The following is a 24,115-nucleotide window of genomic DNA, read 5'->3' on the forward strand; positions in this document are numbered from 1 at the left end:
AGCCCCTCCACTCCAATATATACAGAGCAATACTAGATCTAAAGAGAAGGATCTACTGACAACTCAGGTCCCCCAGCCCATGCTGGGGATGCGACTGAAGATCAAGGTATCCCACCCACTCTTACAGCTTTTTTTCAATCTTTATTTATTCTCTTGCTGTGGTCAGTGCATCCTTCTTAACTTGCTCTGGGACAGGGAAGAAAAAAAAATCAGCAACACTGTGATCCCTTAGCTGGTGTATTCAAACTTATATGGACAGAAAAATTTTTAAAATCCTTCTGAAATACTCCAAGGTCCCCCAGTTTCCCTAGACAGTTGGGAAAGCCAGCACGAGAGCAAGAATAAGAGGGAGCTGGGGAGTCTGCCCCAACATCTCTAAAAAGTGACAACTCTTTCCCTTTCCAGTTTTCTACAGCAACTCAAAGTTTAAAAGCCAGTTATTCTTGGCTTGAAGCCTTAAGGTTACACCCATGAGGCTTCACAGGTTTAAGACTCAAAGTCACATATGTTCGCTCATCTGGTATTACTGTTACTGCTTGTATGTTTTCATTTCTTTTTTAAGGAAAAAGAAATCGAGCCTTCAGATTCTTAAACACAAAACCAAAAATGCCCAGGTTTCTTTTTAAATTATAAATCAAGGCTACTTTTGACATAGTCTGAGATGCACTATGAAAGCAATAAATCCCATGCTTAGAATGGATATTGATGTCAAGCAAGCATGAACCTACAGAGGAGGAATTCCTATGTGGAGGCTAGACCAGGAAATAAGTAGATGTTGCATTCCTCCTGCTGCTCAAGGAATCAAAGCATTGGCACAGGTCTTTACCCATTCCATTTCATTCCACAGGATTCAAACTTTCTTTTATATTTTATAAGTCCTGTTGTGTTTTTAGCCTGGTTGGAACCAGGAAGAACTAGCCATCTTCACTGCAGACCCTGATTTTGTAGTGCAGACTGATTAGTCACTGACTTACCGTGTCAAAGTTGCATCTGTAAAAAGGAAGGCACTCACACAAAAAATGGTGTGTATCAGTAGTGACCTCATTTACCAAGCTCCCTAGTTTCTGTATGTGAAAATACAGCTATCCGTCCAAGCTTTACGGAGCATGAGAATAAAGAAAAAATAAACATATTTCATATTGCAAATGCACACACATAGATGGCAGGAAAGGTTGTTCAATGAGCCAGTAACCATTGGCTATTACAGAACCCGGCTTTGGACATTCCCATTGATTTTATTTTTATTTTTTTAATGTTACTGTTTCTCAATACGGAACATCTGCTTTCTCAGTCTTAATGCTTTTTGCCATAACAACTCTATTCTAAAGTCAGCTATGCCACAACAGACATCCCAAACCAGATGGCATTCTGCAGACATCATTTGTTAAGTTCAGCACTATAATTTCCCTGTCCCATCCTCCTAAGGTAGAAATCCTGCCAGTCTTCCTGTAGATCAGGGGTGAAACAAATTTTCCTCCTGTCCTCTACAATAAATGCTTATCTGTAGTAGTTCTACTACTACCCTTATCATTATCATCATATCACTTTCCAGGAGTATATGCAGCTACTTGAAGCATGTCTGTATGTGTTTCATTCTTCATGTGGATGGATAACGGAATATGAACAGAAACAGTTAGCTGCACCAGCCTTCTCCTAGTTGTAATTACTACCTTCCTGCTTGTCTCCTCTTCGTTACGTGAGGCAAGGTCCAAGAGATGCCTCCTGCACTTTATGCAGAAAACCTGGATGTCCCTTACTTTCTGGAAGAGACCATGTTTATGTCTCTTTACCTGAAGAAAGACATCTCAGACATGAATAACTTTTATGCGACAGTTTTAACATTTGTTCTTTAAAAGAGGTTTATAGAAGACAGCACTTTAATATTTGTTGGTTGCAGATTGCTCTGTCTTGGGAAGATAAAGGCTGCTCCCACACTCAACATCTAGACTGAAGTCACTGTGAAACATGAAGGAGATGCCTGGGGGTCCATTTTACCAGGGAGACATTCCAGACCTTTTCAGAGTGTCATCAATGCACAATTCAACATGCCTCAACAGCTCCTGACACCCTGGAGCAGCACAGCTAACCTACAGCTAGAACTGATACCAGCTCTGAATAAAACAAGAATAACTCTAAGCAGGCAGCTGAACTCCATCACAACCTCTCTCTCACTCCCCCTCCTCAAAGGGAAAGAGGGAGAAAATACAATGGAAAGGGCTCAAGGGTTGAGATAAGGACAGGGAGATCACTCAACAGTTATAATCATGGGCAAAACAGACTCAGCATAGGGAGATTAACACAATTTATTGCCTATTACTAACAGACCAGAGCAGTAAGAACTAAAAACAAACTAAAAACACCTTCCCCCTCCCATCCACCCTTTTCTATGTCCTCCCTCTGGGCGGCACAGGGGAATGGGGGCTGCGGTCAGTCCCTGACACTTCGTCTCCGCTGCTCCTTCACGGTCCCCCTCTGCCCCTGCTCCCCGTGGGGTCCCTCCCACGGGATGCCGTCCTGCCCGAACTGAGCCTGCGGGGGCTGCCCACAGGCAGCAGCTCTTCAAGAACTGCTCCCACACGGCTCCGTACCACGGGGTCCATCCCCCAGGAGCAAACTGCTCCAGCACGGGTCCCCCACGGGTGGGCGGCAGCTCTCCCCAGACCCCCCACTCCTGCGTAGGCTCCTCTCCACGGGCTGCAGCTCCGGCCCGGGGCCTGCTCCTGCGGGGGCTCTCCATGGGCTGCAGCCTCCTCCAGGCCACATCCACCTGCTCCACCGGGGGCTCCTCCACGGGCTGCAGCGTGGAGATCTGCTCCGTGTGGGACCCATGGGCTGCAGGGGGACAGCCTGCTCCAGCAGGGACCTCTCCACAGGCCGCAGGGGAACTGCTGCTGTGTGCCTGGAGCACCTCCTGCCCTCCTGCTGCACTTACCTCAGGGGCTGCAGGGCTGGTTTTCACTCCTCTCTCCCAGCTGCTGTGGCACAGCAGGTTTTTCCCTTTCTTAAATCTGCTCTCGTAGAGGTGCAAACAACATTGCTGATAGCTTGGTTTTGCCCAACAGTGGGTCCCTTTGAAGCTGGCTGAAACTGGCCCTTATCTAACATGAGGCAGCTTCTGGACTCTTCACACAGACGCCACCCCTGCTACCAAAACCTTGCCATGTAAACCCAATACAGTCACACGCAATCCTTCATGGTCAGCTTGGCAATACTAACTGGGCGCGCTCATGCAGTCGTTTCACACGTTAATTCAGTGGTGAGTTCCCACAAGCAACTGATGGGATGGCATGGAAAAATAATATAAGCCAGCACTGTTACCAAATAGAGTACAACTGTACCTGTTAGGCCACTGACTGTGCACTTTGAATCATAATGAGGGCTTGTTGCCATTTTTCTGCTTTCAGCTCTGACCTCAAGATGGCTCACGATGGCTCTGTTTTAACCTCAGCCTAAAATGTGGTTCTTAAGGCAAGAGAATGCTTCCTTCACTCTTGTTTTGTACTGCAGACTTGAAAAGTACATTAAAAATCTGTATGCTAGTAAGACTGCAAAGACAGAAGAGGCAGAGGTGACACTGTGTTACTGTTGTTTCCTATTCTTATTCAGAGGATCCAGCAGAACATACAGTTTTTTCAAGTACTATAATTCTAGACAGATTGCAAGTTGCAGCAAAAATAAAAAATAAACAATTTGCTCCAGAAGTTCTCACAGATCCTAAATTCTAGCAGCCATAGAACTTGTTTAAACAAAACTGCCTGCTCTGTGTATAATAAATTCCTCGGTGAAGTAAGAGATTTATAAGCAATCTTTCCTTTCACTTGAACTTTGTGCTCTGGGAAATTCTAAAAGAGTTTGAAATTTGGATGAAAACATCATTGCTAAAATATGGAATAAGATTGATACCATTACATCTTACACAGCATTTTAGTGCCATCTGCATTCTCTTCGGTAAAGAGAGATGCCATGACGTGTTCCCTAAGTACAGGACAGAGACAGGATATTGTGACCAGGCCAGATCTTATCTTTCTAAAGGTGTCGGTCAATGTGTAACCAACATCTCCAAGTACTCCTTATTTCCAGACAGTTTCAGTATACAGGCATTCTCTATCCATGTTGCTAGCTTGAAATAAGTGCATGCATTGCCCTTATTTTTCTTGCAGCTGCCGTTCATATGGTACTGCAAACACCAGGTGGGGAAAAAAGATGGAAGAGAAGATGAAAATAAAGGAAAATAAACTAAACTAGATTCCCTGGTCAGTATTATTCCCAGCCACCAGTCCAAGAGGATGTAAAAGTTCTTGGGACCAGTATGTTAAATACAGCTCTGTCTATGTGTTACATAAATGTTTTCTTTCCTGTAAGTCAAAGCAAATTTAGGGACGCTCCCTCCTTTATCACGAACACTCAGCTTCCTCCTTTATCATGAACACTCGCTGATGTTAAATACACCTCAAATGTATTTTCAAACTTCTTTCTTTACACCAACTCTGTGTCACTGCCAAATCACTCACAAACTGTTAGAATTGCAACTGCAATTCAACAGTGCAGTGCACTGGAATATATGATGCTACCTTCTATGTGTAATACATACAGTTTGCTGCCAACGTGTATGTCCATGCTTAACATCAGTCAGTAGGATGATGGGAAAAGGAATAAATCTGAAGATACTAAAGGGCTATGATCATTTTCCTCTGGCAGTTCAATATTGTGTCAGACAAAAACCCAACAAAAGCCTCATCATGGTTACAGAGTCTATCCACAGATAATTCTACTGAAAACACTTAACTTGCTCTCATCCCCCAGAAAGGGACTTGAAACCAAGTAAAAATGACCATGTCTTGTACCCTACACATCCATCTCATTCAAAACCTGTTTTTGGCATGCCTGATAATTCAGCGTGGACATAATAAGGCAGCTAGGACTCATACTTGCAGCAGGACTTCCTGCTATGGTGGAAGTAGCTCCATCAGAATGGAGCTTCTTGAATTGTTTTTCTTCCACAAAGACTTCCTGTAGGAAGAAATCCTTTGCCTTAACCAAACAGGCACCTGTTTATCTTCTACACAAGATCCTTTAGCCTTGCTTTGTTTATCCTGAAACTGTTTTATTTTTGACTGATTGGCTGTCAGGTAGGAATAGTTGTTTTCATTCCTGTCCAGAATCATAAAGAAGAGCACATGCGTCATGCTCTAAGTCATACATTGAACAAATTATCAATTACACAATCTATCAATTGGAAATGTAAAGACCCTACACATTATAGAGCTAATAAATAAAACTATCACAGTTTTAACCCTGAGAAATGTGGAACTCTAAGAAATGAGTCTAAAAAAGAGAAGACTAATATTTTATATTTCATATGCTAATCTATTTGGGGAAAATATTTTTTAATGAATTCAATTTCCTGCTCTGTCTTCATGAGGAATGCAGTAAATGTGTAAATTTATGGGTGAAACCAAATACGAAAATCACAGTGCACTGTGCTCACCAGTGCCACTTGGGATGAAGTGACTGACTGTAAGAGTCTGCTTCCAGCATATGCAGATGTACTTTCAAACAGCATTCAACAGACTTTCAGTACTTACTGAGTTCACACTTTGCGCTTGTACTTTCATTCTCCACAGGCTGTACAGCAAGAATGGAAATAATGAGACTAACTGGAAGAAAATGTCACCTATCTTCACATTAGATTTACTTCAGAGCACTCAGAACTGGCAAATTTCTCTTTGCTGTTTAAGTGCTTCTTTAATTTTGCTCATTGTATCTGTTCTTTTTTGACTCCCAAAAAAATAACAGCAAGTGTGTTTCATTTAAAATCCATCAGATTTCAAGCTACGTATAGATACAATGTATGTGTGTGGTTTTTTGTTTCATTTTTCAACAGTTTATAGCATTTTTTTATATATTTATTTTTTTGCATTTTGTAGCACATTTGGTAATGTGATGAACTGCAGTTCCCGGGTGCATTCACATAGCCTCAGGATATAAAAATAATCCTCACTATGAAATTCTCATCAGAAATCAGCAAGCTTAGTTATGCTTATTGTAAAATGCGAATTAAAAAGGTTAGTTTTTACCACAGAAAAAGTGATTGCAGCCAAGTCCTCTTCATTCAAACTTTCTCATGAAAAGCTACTGTATAAAATAATAGAAACGGCCAGAAAATGGAGGGGTGTCAGGTCTCTCAATGCCTATAGTGGAAAACTGAAAAAAAGTATTATTGTTCTTCCTTCCTTCCAATCTTCCTCAAATTCCAACTTTTTTTTTTCCTAGGCTGTATTTGGAAGCACTTCTACACTACTTAATGGGATTTTTCACTCAAGTGTCTCATCCTTTTTACACAAATGGCTCCCTGGACACGTTGCATCTCCCACACTGCATGTTGCTCACCATGAGGCAATACTAGGACAGTTCTGACTCAAGCTTTTCAGCCAACTTTTTAAATTTTCAGTAGAAATCTCTGTTGTCCAGTGGAAAGGAGTTTTTTTTTTTTTTTTTTTACGTACTATTTCTTTTGGTCAAATGTTCAGGGTTTTTTGTCAAAATATATTTTCTGGCAGGAATTTTTCAATCACTTCCACATAGGAAACTGAAGCAGAGTCCTGTGGGAGAAGGGAGAGGAACAGCTTTAGCCTTGGCAAAGTTTTGCAATTTGCACTTCTATTCCAGACAGGAAGGGCTGGCATTAGTGGGTGTATGTCAGGCAAAAAGTGTGTGGGGGGGAAAGAATAAAAATCTTTGAGTCCAATTCTGTATTACTGAACACATTGACAATAATGCCAAAAAAGTAACATCTGTAATGAGAACAGTTTGTTCCTCAAAGCAGACTGCAATATTTCCAACAATAAATTAGCAATGGACTCTGAAAACATGGTGAGTTTTTAGAAATTAAACAAAAATAAGAGGAAAAGATGCTGGTTTTACCCTTAAGTACTCTGCTGCACAGCCACATATTGTAACTGCAATGTGTGGTAAGAGAAATTCAGTTTGAATAAAGGACTTTTCTGATTAAAGAAAAAATTGTGCTGTAGGGAACAGAAGTATTCCCACACTCATTACCAGAGAATTTCAGCCTCAAATAATCAAAACTGAACTACTGAAGTAAATTATCTGCAAACATTATACATGCTGAGCTTGTTTTCCTTTTTCTGATTCTGATTTGTTTTCTTTGAATTCCCCCCTGCCCTCCCAACGTCTTTGTGTTTGAAACGTCATTGGTTCCTATCTCCTGCTAAAACACAAACCCTGTGACACAAGGGTCCAAGCAAAATTTTCACCTCCTTCCTCAGCTACAGCTACAAAGAAATTGACCTGCCATGCCATTGCTCAGGCAGAGAGAAGGCTGAGAGGCTGATTCTCTTTCAAGAATTGAGAAATTGGACAAGAGCTTGTATTATGAACATCACCCACACAAAAAGCCAGCACTCTATCTCTTTGAAAGAAAATAAATGATGCTTTCATCAGGATTTAGTGACAATGGTGCTAAGCCTCTGGAACAGAGTCTTATAGTTTAGCATAGTTTTGGTACAAAATTAAAATAGCTTATTTTTAGGATAAGGCAAGGGAAAGGACAGTATCATTATTTATTATATCAGTCCAAACCTGGGCTTGAGCAGGACTGGTTCATTCCTCTTCCCACAGTTCAGCAGAGATGGAGACTTGGATGAAGGTTATCTAGGATGCACTTAAAGAAGCTAAGGCAGGTCCACATTTGAAATCCACCATTTATTTAAATGGGTAAGAGAAGCAAACAGACCAAATTCTGTGTCCATCTGTTCCTCCGCAGTGCCCCAGGAAGAGTTTATTACATATTACTGACAGCCAGGAATTACTTTTGTGGACCTGCAACTCATTGCAAGCTTCGCATTTCTTACAGAACCTTAATTACCTTGGCTGTATTCATTTATATTAGAGGAAGTTCTCTTTGAAATTAATCTTATGTGAGTATTTGAGAATGGCTCACATTTTAAAAAAAAATGCACCTTTGTTCATACATCAGGTCATGGCATCCTAATCCTTACTGCCCATCCTAAAAACATTTTCTACTTCTTCTAGCTCTTTGTTGGTTACTCTTAGAAGCAGCAGTCCATGTGTCTTATTTACACATTCAGTTCTGGGTATCCTGCTGGCCACCAACTAGCTAGACTGGCATCATAGACATATCCCATCAGACTACTTTTCTTATGACAGAAGATCTGTAAATGAAAGGTGATTTCTGTATGGCCATGAAGCTGCTTAAAGCCTCATTAATCTCTGTACAGGCTTCCGCTTTGGGATCTCCAGTGGTTCATGAGGAAGATGAACCACTACATGTCTAACCGTATCAGTCATTTCTTGTTGTCTAATTCCCAGACTGCCCTTCTGCTTCTTTCCACATTCTCATTTTCTACTTTTTGAAATATATCCCATTTGATCTGCTTAAGCCAGATCTGTGCTTCTTTTCTGCATCTAAGGATCAGACACACCATTAAATTCCAACAGAATAAGAACTTATTGTCCATTAGTGGAGATACAGTGAATATCCATTTTTATGGTCTTAAAATACAGCGAAGATGACATTTATTAAATCTTACACAACTTTCAGCACTGGTGATATTAAGTTGAAACAAGCCTGTGTTTGCCACAGGCTGAGCGTCCAGCAGGGAAATTGCATGACACATCTGACTCGTAATTCATTAACTCCAGCACAGTTTGAGTCCTTATTCTATTTGCCAGCCTGATTTCCACACTGTTGCTGAGAGATGGACTCCCAAGGGCTCTCTGAAGCCCAGGGCACTCCTGAGGTCCAGAGCAGTTTTTGCCCACGTTGTCTTTCCAGTTCGATGGCTGACAAGTCCACTGTGTCTTTGGAGCAAATGGTGTGGTCCTTTGGGCTGCTGAACCTGCCAAAATCCAGGGAGGTGATACCCCCACCATGCCCAGCCTGTGCACAAGCACATCCACACAGCAGGTCTCATCACTCTCAAATGCAAAGTGGCTGCACAAGTCCTTCCTCCTGCATAAGTTGGCTAGATAATACTGAGCACTCCAGCAAGCAACGAGTATGAAAAATATCAATACAGCCTTAAGCTCTACTTCAGAGTGAATCTAATAGCAAGTTAAATCTAAATTAAAGATTAATAACCTTTACCGTCCAACCTCAATGACACCACGTAACTTTTCTGAGTGTTTGACTCTACCTCAAATCCTTGGTCTCTCCTTCCTCCCCCTCCCATTTTGCAAAACCCTTGTATACTGGAAGTTTTAATGGCAACTTGTACTGAATAAGTATAAAACCACCAACAAAGCAAAACAAATAAACAACAAAAAAACACAAGCTGTTTCTCTAGGTTCAGGAGGCTTACTTTGACTATAGTCACAGGAGGGTGAGATTATTGCAAGTTTTGCCTTAATTTGGGATCCAAAAGCAACTTAGCAGGTGTCACTGTTCCCCAATTCCTCCAAAAACAACCTTCAGTTTGGAGAAGTAGGAAAGAGCAACAGCTGTTTTATTCTTGGAAAATACTCTTGGAACATCTAATTCATCTCTTTCTAATTAAGCTTCTTCAAAAAGCACTGTATCTAAGGAGTTTACATGGTATAAACACTTTTTTCCCCCTCTAATATCTGAACAGCTTCTCATGAAAACAGAAATAAATGTTATAAGAATGGTTTGTAATACCCAGCTTCTGAAATCCCTTGAGACTTCTGATAACAGGATGAGTTCTAATGTTTTTATTTGGTAGACAGTAAACTTTTACAGTTTGTAAAGCATATCAAATTTAAAGGTTTAAAGCCTACATAACACTAAAGAATAAAGAATAAACACCAAATCAGTGAGAGGATTCTTGCCTAAACTTTGATTTCTAACAACAATGCAAGCATACGCAAGAGGATCCACGGATGCAATCTCTAATCTTAGAGACTGAAAGCACCAAGAATGTTTTGTTTTCCTGCTCACTTACATTCTAAAACTAACTCCATGCTAGCAAGCATGGCAATGTTAACACTGCAGAGCTCAAACTTATTAGAGAATAACTAAATACAAATATTTGATCAAGTGACAACTGGCATTGTTTCTACTGACAAGTCTTGTTTGTATTACTGTGACCCACAGGAACCCTAGTCAACAGCCAGTAAGCAGAGTTCAGAATGATGAACCAAAGAGACAGCTGCCACGACGTGTGCAGATGGATGGAAGAAAGCACAATTATCCCTTTTTGCAGTGGATGAAAGCCTGGCAGGGGCTTTACTCTCCTGAAGAGAAGAAAAAGGAAGATCACAGTACAACTTCCGCTCCTCCACAGAAATGATTTTGCTTGAAGAAGCTGAAGATTGAAGTCTGAGAAACGTCAGACTGGATTTCACTGACCCATCTGCTGACTTTCTTCTAGCTTTATTCTGTGCAGCTCCATCACACAAACAAGCAGAGTTGTCAGGAGCAGAGGGTATGATTTAGGTCTGCAGTTGTGATCGTCGGGGTGTCAGGGAGAAAGCTTCTGCCTCTCTTTCCTGCAGACTCATGAAACCTCTGGTTGTGTGCCACAGATGGGACATCTGAATGAATTTCAGCATGCCTAAGAAGGGTCACACCACCACTTACGATGAAAGTCACATCAAGGTAACCTAAAAGGCAGACAGTACTGATGCCATCAGTCTCTTCACTTTTCATGCTTCCAGTGCTTTTCCAAAAGGTCATTTTCCCACATCAAACGATAACCTCAGAGCAGCACTGTTACACTGAGTTTCAGCTCAGTGCCTACAGGAGAAATTAACGCTTCTGCCCAATAAATGCTTGAAACATTCTGCCCTTGTTTCCATGGGAGGAAACAAAGCTCTACTTGCTCTGCACAGGCTGAGAGCCACGCTCAAATGGCAGATTTCTGCACTGCCACTGGGCAGGAATGAAGGGGAAGGGTGTTTATCAAAACCAAATACATTACGAAACAAGAAAATCCAGTCCCAATCTGACGGCAGCTGTGACAAGTTAGGATACCAGAATATATCAAAATATGAGTGATAGTATGCTGAAAAGGTTATTTTGCATCATAAGCAATGGCTGTATTGAAAAACGATTGAGAGTAAGAAATGAGATGTGGAAAGAGAGGGGAGAAGAAATGAAACAGAGCCGTAAGAAAAAGGTTCGGAGTCCCAGAATGTGAAGGGCAAAGCACAGCCTCTAATACACAGATGATGCTTAGTACAATGTAGTCTGGAAACCTGCATAACAAAAACTGGTAATTAGAACAGAAATGCTACACTTCTGCTGGCCTGAGGCAAACCACATGCCACTCATTTGACTTTCCCTGTTATTTCTGTCTGCCTGACAAAGAAAAACTAAGTGATTTTACGACTGCATCTGGCACAGCACAATAAATGTTTTTACAAACGCGGTACAAGTTCCAGGTCCCATAACCAAAGTTGAAGGCTGAGCTGATTCAGCATTGGGCTCAGGTCATTTTAAGAGCATAACGTATGCAAGTTAGCTCTAAACTTTATATAAATTCCACCCTGGAGGCTTTAATTCTAACTGAAATCCACTTCCATTGATATGAGAGGTACACTGCACGCACTAATACATCATCCAAATTACCCGTACATGTGAGACACCACAGCTTGAAGGCAGAACAACTCTCTCAAAGGTGCAGACATGACTCATGATTTCAGATTCAAGTTGTTTAAAGAAAAAAAAACCACGCATACACACACATACAAAACCACACTGAGAACTAAAGCCTGCAGAACAAACAAAAACCCCTAAATCCATTCACACTCAAGTTTCAGTTCAAAACTTGGCAGGATGTACATTCAGTAAGAACCAAACAAAATGGGAAGTTGGTACAAAACCAGTAACTGAGTAAACTACTTACACTAAGACTGGTATAATTAAATCTCTGCTAATTCCAAGACCCTTCTGCTAGGAAGCTAAATCTGATGAAATGCCAAGCACTGCCTTTGAGGTGCCGAATCCTTTAGCCCCTGCTGAAGCCGTTGGGAAGTCAGCATGTTCAATGGTTTCCAGAGCAAGGCCCAGAGTGAATTTTGCATTTCGGGCTTGGTCTACACAGATGGAGTTGCGGATGCACTGCCCTGGTGGGGAAGAATGACAAGCAGCCCGTCTAACCCATGCTTCTAATTATACACAGAAAATAAAAGTATCACAGAATTGGCAGGGTTGGAAGGGCCTCCAGTCCAACCCCCCTGCCAAGCAGGATCACCCAGAGCACATTGCGCAGGATGGCATCCAGGTGGGTTTTGAATATCTCCAGAGAAGGAGACCACAACCTCTCTGGGCAACCTGTTGCAGTGCTCTGTCACCCTCACAGTAAAGAAGTGCCCTCTCATATTGAGCTGGAACTTTCTGTGCTTCAGTTTGTGTCCGTTGCCTCTCGTCCCGTCGCTGGGCACAACTGACCAGATCAAGGGTTTTTCCAGTCATATTCAGACCTGTCCGAAGGGAGCAATATGGTGTGCAGACAGCAGCCCAGGGCAAGGACACAGAGAATCTCTGGGACTCTGCTGCTACATAGCTATCTGTGGCAGATTTCTCTCAGTCCTGGTACCATCTTCAGACCACGCATCTGTGTCATAAACATTACAAAAAGCCATTATATTTCAAAACATGAGGAGAAGTTCCCAAGGGATCAGAGCCCTTGGAGACATCACAGGAAAGCGAACTTCGAAGCTCATTGGGCCAAGCACTCAAACAACATACAGTAGTGCTGTCTGTACTGATACAGACATGCTAATGGTCACGTCACCATGCAGAAGGTCAGCTGGGAGGCCACTCTTGCACAAGAAACAGCGCATGGGGAAAGGAAATGAAGGGGCAGCCTCTCTTTCTTACCACTGCCTCCATTTTCTGGTGCGCAGGTTTGACTCTGACAGGCATTTCCCTGTCTCCCAGAGACTCAGCAGAACCTGGGAGTCAAGTATGAAGTAAGGGGAGGACCAGAACATTCTTTCCATCAGCATTGCCATTTAGACTATGTTCATATCCCAGTAAGTCTTCTGTACGCACTGAAATTGGTTAGAGCACTTCCAGAAACTACAGACCACACCAGAGTAAGCCCCTGTGTCCAAACCTAGCAAAATTCTTTGTAGCGGGTACTGTGATGTATGCTAAAGTATCCACCAAAAAGAAAAAAGAGGGGAAAAAAAAAAGCACGTTAACAAGATGGGGCTCTCTTTTCTCTTCTCTCTTTTCTCTTCAAAAACTACAGGAGGAATTCAGTCAACCCACTAGTAAAACAGATGCAAAAACTAGTAAAACTTGATGCAAAAAATAGCAGAACACAGTAATTCAGTGCAAACCAGAAAAAAAAATTACAGTACCATTTTGTAAATCCACAACACACCTACATGTCTTGTCTCCTGGCCTCCTGCTCCCAAAAATTGGGAACATAAGTAGAAAAAGTACACAGAGAGGTGACTCAGGGTAAAGAGCAGCTTCTGTGTAATAAGCACCTGAAAAGGATGGATGAAAGACAACATAGGGCAGGTGGCAAGTGGCACAGAGAAACTGGAGAGTCTCTGCCTATTTGCTGTCTGCTCTAGCACAAGAGCTAGGGAGCTTTAAAAATGCTGGGAGGTTACAAAAGATTTTTTCATCTAGGACACATTTAAGCTGAGGGGGCATTTGTCACACAGAACTGTAAATGGGAACTGTTTAGAGAGGTTCCAGAAGAGGCTGGATAAACCCATTTAGGGAAAATTAATCCCGGGATCTCAAATAGAAAAATGCCACCTACAGCTCGGAAACAGCATGTCAAGGAGATGTTCCTATTTCCCAGCTCTGTTCTTACACCTCTCCCCAAGAACCCGCTGTTGACCATTATTTCCTTCTGAAAGTCTGCTGTGTACTCAGCAAAGCCAAGGGCCTGGCAAATAACACCCTCCAAGACACAATTCACAATCTGCTGCTCAGCTGCTGCCTTTGTAGGAGCTTTTTCAGTACGGAAAAAGGCTTTCTGGGTTGCATTTCTATTGCCTCCCAAGAGGCTTGTTCCTGTTGTGCCTTTTACTCTCCTGGTTTCTATTTTCTTGTAGCCATAACATCAGGCCAAGATGCCCTTCAGGGACTTCACAGCAGAGCACATTCACTCAGCATAGCTCATCTTCTCTGAGACAGGCCATGGGGCCGGCTGGATCTCCGGGCTGACATGCAACTGCCATGGGTCTTAACAATTTATGCAAGTGGCAACCACTTCTTTTAGATAGTGGTACCTTTAAAAACTATTCTTGGGGATACATTTCTGTCTGCATGCAAAAATAATGTCTTAGTTGTGCGGCTCGCCCATGGAGATCAAAGGGCTAGATTTCAGGCTAAAAATGATGAATTTAGGATTGTTTTCAAGTATTTTGATATGCATTTCTTTCTTCTGTAGAATATTTTAAAAAAATAGCTTGTGCCTATTGGAAAAGCTTCTGTTTTTATTTGAAAATGACATTGAATTAGAAAAAGAGAATTAGAAAGATATTTTCTTGTTTGTTTGTTTGACTACAAAGTTATTGCTTTTGCTATTTTGGAAATAAAGCACTTCTTAGAATGAAAGCATTTTATTTTGTCTTTTTTGAAAAGCAGCAGTCAGCCTTCGAGGTTTGAATGTAGTATGCCCTAGCACAAAGAAAAGAAAATATAGACAAGAATCAATCTGTGTTTCTGGAAAAAATGCAGTAAAACATTCTTGGGAACAAGACAGTTGAGGAAAAGTATTTTGCTAGAGTAAAAGGACTCATTTTTCTTTCTGTTAAAGCTTTGCCATCATCTCTTCTTTTGCTCAATGTTAAAGTTTTGTCTTCAAAACTGGCATGTTTTGAAATTCTCATAATGCATCTTTCAGGGGTTCTGAAGTGATAAAAATACCTTCTAACTTAAAAAGAAAAAAAAGGCATCGATGTTCAGCACTTCTAAGAATTCAGCACTTTGTCTCTTTAGGACATATAATACTGTTTAGAACAAACCCACAGTGATATGTGGGAAAATATGCAACGCAATATGCCAATACTTTTGTGCAGATCAGACACATGTTACACGCAGATGAAACGCCTTCCTGTAGACGTGCTGGTAGTCCCGAATCTTTTACTGAAAAAGTGAACATCTGCAAGACTTAAACCTAAAAGATATAAAGTATCTTCGATTCCTATTCAGAATAACTCTTGCTTGTCAGAGACTAATGAAAATCCAAAAGCTTGGTAACAATGGGAATAAATAAAAGGTAATAAAGACTAGATCATATGCAGTCCTGAGAGAACGCCAACGGAGCTCAGAGTTCTTAAAAAGAGGTATATTTGACCCTTAGACCTCTAATAAGCAACTTGTGCGGCCAGAGGACTGTTTAGAAACAAATTTAGGAAGTCATGACTGAATCATCAGTAATTCATAATTCACCCCTCACAAAGGTGAGCTTACAAAAACAGTATGTACAATAAGCAAGAAATGCTGCTGTCACTATTAGCAAGAGTTGCACAGCTGAATACCAGAAATTTACTCCAGAAATGTCTACATCTGTGAGATGAGACTGTGGCTTTTTCAGTGATATTTTCAACAGCAGGATTTTCATACAGGATGATGCCATACTGTAATGGCACACTGAAGTATGGGCAAATGAAATGTTATCATTGTTAAACCATTGAAAAACAACGGTTTTGTACTAGCTAAGCAGAGGCAATTTTCATTCCTTGCCAAAACAATTCAGACAAGATTTCCTCAAGTTGATCTGTTTCTTTGTCAGCACTACAACTTCTTTTCTTCTTCCCTACAACAAAGAAAAATGGAAAGCAAAACACTGAACCAATCTCACACTTGGCTCTACCTCGTTGTTTTATTTGCTGCAGGCATGGATCTGACTGCCTACATCGTAACAAACTGTGCAGATTCCAAAGGCAATGAATAATCCCCTCTCAGCTCATATGTAAAACACAAGCACTGTTCTCCTCCATTCTTTTCCTACTTTAAAATATGCTTGACCTCACTCTAGAATCAGCACACAGCACAGGGTTGCACCCACGGATCCCTGACACGCATTTTGTTTGAGAAGACTTTCAAGGAAGGTTCTGCCAGAGCTGAGCAGGAAACACAAAGCTGGCAAGTAGAACTGGCCACTAAAAATCACATCCAGCTGGCTTCTTTGCCCACCACTGCTAGCTGTTTTCCAAGAGCCACACCATCTACCCCTAGCCCACGATATGGGTTCTCCTTTCCTTCCATGGTCTGGCTCATCTCCCCACAGCAAATTGCTGTTGTTTGGCAGCACGTCTCCGGATTTCGCCCAAAGACTCGCACATGCCTTCTTACAGTTCCTGCCAATGCTGTTGAGACAGCATCAAGGCAACAGCTGTCCTTCCACCAAGACTACCGATCCAGCATCAAGTCACCTTCCTCCTTCCACTCCAGACTTTGAAGACTGTGACCGTGAAATCACTGCCCAAGCTGTTCAAATCCCCATGTTTTGTTTTCCCATGTAATCTGATTTGATTGATTTGGCACTGCTTTTGACTACCTTCAGTTGAGAAGCATTCAAGAGTATCTAGAGATAAGAGTTGTGCAAAGTTACTGAACAGACTCTGTTTTTATCCTCAGTCTCCTCGATTTTCAGAGGTTTCTCAAAATGTTTTTTTCCACAGTGCAGGCTTCAAGTCTCAGCAAAGTATTCTGTGAAGCTCTAGGGAAACTGCTGGGATTTTCTTGACTGCTGTCCTTAAATGACAATCCTGCTAATTCAGGTAGACGATAACACAGGTGCAGAAATGAGAAATCAGCTCTAGCTCCATTGAGTTTGAAAACATGTCCAGCTCTCAGCCATGGCACTTTAAAATGCAGAAAGCAAGCATGTGAAACGTAAGCAAAGGATGCAGTTACACACAAGGCACAAGTGACATAGAGGAACTATAATAAAGATCTCAGCTGAGTCCCTGAAACTAGATAGAAAAAGGCAAAAGCTATTGTGCACTAAGCACAATGATCACTGACTTGCAACAAAACAGCTGACCTCTGTCTCATTCTACTGGCAATGCATAAATAAAAATCAGTGGGCTTAGCTAAATTTGCAGTCCTCCAGATGGGACATTAATTTTAAAAAGAAAAAAAAGTATATGTTAGCCTTTTTAAACCATAGATATATATACTTGCCTTTACAGCATTAAGTCCTTTAGAAATATCATGCTCCAGTTTGCTGTAAGCATGCATGCCTATATATGAGACAGACAGAGAGAGGTTTGGAGCATACAAGCCCATTTTTATTAATCACCTGCCACAAATCCTTCAGACATAAGGAGATTTTGGACAACACAACATAAACTGCAGCTCTGAATCACTTGCAAGACTAACAGGGCCAACAAGGTTGACAAGCAGCAGTTTCTGGCCTGCTGACACTAATATTCAGTGGCAAACACTTTCTCACTGGTGACACACGCCATCTGCACATTTTACCACTACTCAAAGAATTGCTGCTGTTTGTCAGCTGGCTGTCTGAACTGAGAGGTCGAAAAAAGCCTCGGAATCAAACAGAAAATTCAGTTTCCTTTGCTGAAAATAAAAGGTAGAACACAAAAATGCATGCCAAACCTACTGTTTCCCAAGGGAAAGTACCTCTTTTTAGTTTGCACTCTGCTGCTGCTGCTGCTTGTTCCATAATGAATAAACCAATGAATAAATTTTTGGTAATGTTTATACTGGACCTAGCACAACACCTATGACTCAGACAGCCAGCACTACTGCCATGTGAATTATCACTCTTGATAACAATAACAATAAAAATGAGTAATACTCAAGAGGAGTAAAACTCACTTTACTGCTTGGGCTCCCTACAGAGATTCGGCTTGGAAACCATCTGACAAACAGTGCCATGTGCGCCCATTTGCCATAATGGGGTGCGTGCATGTGCTTACAGACCTCCCTCTGAGCCTCAGCTACACACGGAATATCAATGTCACAGCCAAACTATGAGGTAGTAGTGCTTCTCTCCTCCTGCTTTATCTCGAGGTACGCAGCAAAAAGTGTGGTGACAAAGACTTGTTCATCACAAGGGCAGGTTGGCTATGAAACCCTACAACTAACTACTGGTTAAGTGATTTATTTTTTTATTAAATGCCTGACAGACTCCAGAATCTGTTAAGCACCCTAAATGCAGAGAAATCGGAAGTATACTAGAAAACCAGCCCATATTTGAGACTATTTTCTGAAGTTTGTCTGTGTAACTGTAATTCTACAGCCACACCGACCAAGGAAACTTCTGGCCCTCCAAAAACAGCAGTATGTTAGTTTTTCTCTTTTCAAACTGTAATGAGGCCTGGGAGGCAACCTTTATCCCTTCATATTATTTTCCAACATTTGCCATCTTTCAAACACCGTATTCACATTCCCAGAAAAACTTCATAATGCCCAAGTTGTAAGTTGAATATGATGTTTTCCTGGGTAATTAACTTCAGGCATCTCTGCAGAGTGAGAGAATAAGCATTTCATTGCAGTCCCCTGCTGCCATGGAATGATTTCTAATAGGAAAACCCAAATAGAAAGAGAAATCTGCTAGCAGAAGTTTGAGACGCAGACTTAAAGGCACGTGAGAAGCACATTTGCATTCATTTCCACCAGATCTTTAACCAGCCTCAGATCTGTCTGCTTAGACCACAACACGTTCCTGCCAACATCTGCAATTCAGAAAACACACAGAGTGAATGGTACTTTATTTAATTTGCAAAAAGAAGAATGTCATCTGTTTTATAACGTTTGGAGCAGCCCACAGAAAAATTTACAATGGTCAAAGACCCTGCTGCAAAAAATAAAAAAAAGCCCACACTATTTACATTCCACCATCAGAAGAGTCCTGCTTTCACTGCTTCTCAAAAAAAAAAAAAAAATTAGAAAGGGTTCCTCATGGTTTAGTTACCCTCCTGCTAGCCCTTTGGACTAGCAGTCTCAGATGTCCATTCAGATGCGTCCAAACAAGTGAAAAGATGTAGGTGAAGCCAATGCTCTTGCTTGAGTATGTCACGTTTCCACAGGGTATAGGCAGGAATTTAGCAGCAAAATTTGGGATTCTGCTCAACTAGCTTTGAAGGTCTCCCTGCACAACTCTACTGCTGCATTTGCCGCCCAAGAATCAGCTTCAAAACATCTGCCGGACTAATGACCAACAGAACGAATTTTGAAAGTACCGGGACATGATGGAGCTGTGGAAGCCCTGCCCCAAGCCCCAGCCATCCTCCAACAAAAAGTCAGTAGCTATGTGCAAACAAGGGGTGTGGGCATCAGGGTGACCTTGAGTTTTGTTCGGGCAGGTCACCTCATGTCAACAAAGATCTGATGGAGGCAACTGGACTCGTTAGCAGGACAGACTTCACCACAGGGGCTCTACATGCAGATATTCTGGACATCCTTCTACCTCCATTGTGTTCCCTTAATACTTGTGGAGTCACTCCTGTGTGGGGGACACCAGACCGCAGTGCTGTGGGGAGGAAGAAGCTTTCTGAAAAGCCAGTGCTTAAGCCATGTTGTTGCAGGAAATATCTGTAAACTCTTCTTTCCTTTCTTCATGCTTGCTACTTCCAAACATTAACTTCACTGAATGATATAGCTTCTTCGGTAGAACTCAGTGAGACACCAGAGCATCTCAGAAGATACAGAGATCTGAAGAGATGGGAATGGTTTTCCCAGGGCCAAGCCCACGCAGGGCCACAGAGTCCTCAAGCTCCTGTGAAGTTCTGTTGCTTGCTCCCAGAAGCAAACCCTGTGAGGGTAATTTTTTTTGGAATTGCAAGTTGTGGTAGCCCACGGCTGCACATTATTTCATAGCGTTGCAGAGCAGCGGGGTATTCTGATGGGAAGGTCTTGCCATAGGCTACCACCTCCTGGCTTAATGCCACAGCACAGCAGTGAGCTATTGACTGGAATTGACACCACCACTTTGAAAACGTCATCAGTCTTTGATCTCATGTCTAAATCATTACACAAAGAAGTGATCTGTGCTGCCTTTTATAACTGTTGTCTGTGAAAAGAGACAAGCATCTCAAGAGGAAGTCTGAAACCATGGGCTACAGAAGGACTGCAGATTAAGGTTTCTAATTTAAAGTCTAGGGGCAGTAGGTGGGAGGACTCTAAAGAAAGGAATTCAAGGTAATACAGGCATGTAAAAGCAAGAAGAATTAGCAGCAGTAGACTGCAGGAAACAAAATTGATACTGAACCATTAGCATTGCCTAATTTATATTTGTAACTAGCCTGAGCTGAGATCCTTCAGCAAGGGCAATGGGATAGGATAAGTAAGTCCCATGCAGCTGTCGGTGCCCTGCAGTTCTCCTTGAATATGGAGGAGTATGGCTGGTAACTTAAGCAGGGGATTTAAGCGGGCAGGTAGTCTGAGAGTGAAGATCAAACGTATTTCTCTGATCTTGTGAGAAACTATTGAGCCTCACGAGTGCAACTTTCTCAAGCTTTCTGAATGTGATTTAAGAGACACTCGACACATTGAGATTCAATGATTACTCAAAACAGAAACACAATTTAGCTTACTAGCAGCTCTGTGAAAGTGGATTATTATTTTAATTCTGGCTTTTCAGTTAATAGCCAGGAGGACAAATAGTTTCAAACCCTTTCACGGTAGCTAGATGCAACAGTACCCAGTCACTTGCACCTATGTGCAGTACTAAACAATGGGATAATCTGCATGAAGGTTTGAGAAAAGGACAATCTTTGTCTGTCTGAACTAGAAAGAAGCAGTTTACCTCTCCAGATAATAACAGCCAAGTCAATCTGCCCATGGGCAGTTTAATTAAAAATCTGTAATCTCCTGGCACTGACTGACCATTGTTTTCCCATTCCTGATTTTTCACTGATAAATCATTTGTTACCGTCAAGATCAGAAGCATCTGTTCTCTGTCTGAGGGGAGAACGCTACTCTCTTATTGGCAACATACTGCATGCGATCCTGGAAGTGCCTTTATTTATTCTGACTTGCATAAGTTGGGCTGAACTGTGTTTTGATGCAATATGTGCAGTAATGGATAACAGTACAGAGTTGAAGAAAATAAAATTGATTGCTCAAATTCTGCATTACCCAGCTTCTAGCAATGACCTAGAGCAGAAGGGAATTTTAACAAAGCAAGAATATCATGACGAATCGCTACACACAGCACTACATCAGGAAAAGCAAGTGTATTTCCAAGTTCCAGCTGGACACCAGTTCAAATTCTGAACAAACACACTTATGCATTTCCTGCAAAATACCTATTTTGTTTATGCTCCGATTCTTGTATAAACTACGTATGCTGGGAGTTTAATGTAAACCTGGTTGAGCAGAAAAAATTCTCATCATTGCTAACTTGACTGTGGTCCATGTAACGGTGACAGAGAAGACACCTGATGGGACTCAGAGGGTCAGTGATCCCAAGCTGAAACACAAGACGCAAGAAGTTTAAAAAGCAAGAGAAATCAGATTGCTGACTGTGAGAGGAAAGGAACTCCTGCTACCATCATCCCACATACTACAGCAAGATGACTTCAGAGTCTTCAGAAGCACCTCTGAAGTAACTCAGAAGATCCCACCCAGCAGAATCAATTAACATCTGCTTATTTTGTGGCTACATATTAATTACTTACATAACTGCTACCAATAAAATTGTTATTTTAACCATGTAAACCGATGTTTACTTTAATCTTGTGTTGGTGAACAGGCCACATATTGACTTACTTTCCAGGAAGTATTTATATTACTCTGTTTATCTTTTTGACATATATATTTTTTTCTCCCCTTTTTGTCTTGTCTCTGGCACATGGGACTGGCAAAGCTGGTTAAAACATATTCCAAATGTTGAACTTATTCTTACCACAAGCCAAAACAGGAAGATTAATCTCCCAGTGCTGGGCCTGTTGGGCCCAAGGAGCTCCACTCATAACTTATGAGTTTACCAAGGCTGAAATCAGATTCCAGATGTGCCATTCATCTGACCAGATGTAAACATAGAATCACAGAATCATAGAATATCCCGAGTTGGAAGAGACCCATAAGGATCATCGAGTCCAACTCCTGGCACCACACAGGTCTACCCAAAAGTTTAGACCATGTGACTAAGTGCACAGCCCAATCTCTTCTTAAATTCAGACAGGCTCAGTGCAGTGACTACTTCACTGGGGAGCCTGTTCCAGTGTGCGACCACCCTCTCAGTGAAGAACCTCTTCCTGATGTCTAGCCTAAACCTCCCCTGCCTCAGCTTGACACCACTGCTGCAGGCCCTATCACTGGTGATTAAGGAGAATAGATCAGCACCTTCCCCTCCACTCCCCCTCGTGTGGAAGCTGTAGGCCGCGATGAGGCCTCCCCTCAGCCTCCTTTTTTCCAGGCTGAACAGGCCCAGTGACCTCAGCCACTCCCCATCTACCTCCATGCTTCTGGATTCAGGATCTCTTCATAATCAGTGAAGAACAGGCAAGTTCATCTGATCTGAACCATCAATATGAGTTAAAATGCACCCCAGAAGCACCTGTTTCTCTTCACTGACCTTAAGTAAGGTCATGACAAGCGGAGACGTGAGCAACCATACACAGGGCATTTATGTTTGGTCAGGTAAATCTCATTTACAGTGACCTGGGATAACATTAGGCTATTCTGCATTCTATTCAACTGTTTTCTCTCTGTCACAATGGATAGCTATACCCATTTGTAAAAAATTGACTGTTTCTAATTTTGTATTGCTATGTGAAGTTCAGACTCTTGGGGCATAACATCTTCATCTAATCTGTGTAAAATGCAGAGTGTGTAAATAACACTGAAGGACAACAAGAAGCACTGAGGATATTCTTCACTCCATGGAAGTATTTCTAATCAGAGCATAAAGGATAGAGGTTCTGGAATATTCTCAATTTCTGAATTATCTCTTGCAGTAAATCCTCACCTGTTCAACTAATAAAGCATTTATCACAGCAAAGCACTGATGGAAAAATATAACAAGCATTTCACTGAGAAGCACATGCCTAAATATTCTCACTAATTTACAAGTAACAATGTTTACAATGTCATTTAACAGTATTATTTTTTACTAGCTCATACAGATGATGCTTATTATACATATCCTCTTAAATTTCGGCATTGCAGAGTGATGGGAAAACTTGTTTAGAGCACAGAGTGCTACACACATTCTATCAGTTTCCAAAGCATAAGGGGCAAGACCCCATAGAAGAAAGTTTGCAAACACTACCCCTTCAGACCATACCATTCTTTAAAGCTAGTGTCTTCCTGATACTGACGTGAAAGACTTCTGAAAACACATCCAGAGTCTACACAAGAACCTGCATATTTGCTCAAATCTGCAAGAAGCCTGAAACAAAATTTAAGATGCACCTTATTTTGTTTTCAAAGGATGCTATCTTGGATCCCAATAAGAATGCAATAGCCTTGTTATGTCTGTCCTTCCACAAAGTGCACATAAATAAAGAGGAATTCAGTTACAAAGAACTCTGCTAGTATTTTCCCAGGCAAACATAGCCTGCACGCAGAACAGGGTGCAAGGCATAAAGCTGTCAATCGGGCCTGAGGCAGCTGCATTACAGAAGGGGCCACTCTTTAATTTCATGTGGGTGGAAAAGACAAAGGCAGTCTTCCCCCATAACATAATGTCAATAATGCTGCTATATACTGTGTGATAATACCATTCTCCTCTGATGTAGCTGCTCTTGCAGTGCTATAATAAGATACTTTTGAGCTCAGAATAATTTTCCCAAAGCCTTGCTTGCAGGTCCTTATTGTCCTGCTGAATCCCTACCCAGAGAGCTGCAGTAGCAGCCAGCAATGTTTGGTGACATTTACCCCTTTGGAGCCCTCTCCCTCACCCTTTGCTACAGCTCTGTACCCTGCTTCCAGTCATTGAAAACTAGAGCTAGCAAGTGGCAGCTAAAGTGAGATTGCGCTCATGCTGTGTTTGCCTTGAGTTTCTGGCTGCTCCTGGAACCAAGGTGCTAAGGAGACAAACGGGACCTTTGCTGGCTATTTCGGGATCCTTAAGAGGCAATTTCAGAACTGCTTTTAAAACGGTTCTGTGGATGAAACTGCACAAGGAACACACATAGTGACGAGGTCTTTGCTGTCAGCTACATGCAACAGACTTTTCACAACACTACCTACGTTTGCCTTAATTCCACTAGCTCT

The 24,115-nt window shown here is 41.7% G+C and overlaps 1 protein-coding gene across 4 annotated transcripts in view; it reads right to left on the reverse strand.

Annotated features, from left to right (window-relative positions):
* Window positions 1–24,115, reverse strand: part of ADAMTS12 (ADAM metallopeptidase with thrombospondin type 1 motif 12) — a 167,861-nt gene that overhangs the window by 101,830 nt on the left and 41,916 nt on the right. The window lies entirely within an intron of this gene.

The sequence above is a fragment of the Cygnus olor genome, chromosome Z, assembly GCF_009769625.2.
Source record: "Cygnus olor isolate bCygOlo1 chromosome Z, bCygOlo1.pri.v2, whole genome shotgun sequence".
Lineage (NCBI taxonomy): Eukaryota > Metazoa > Chordata > Aves > Anseriformes > Anatidae > Cygnus > Cygnus olor.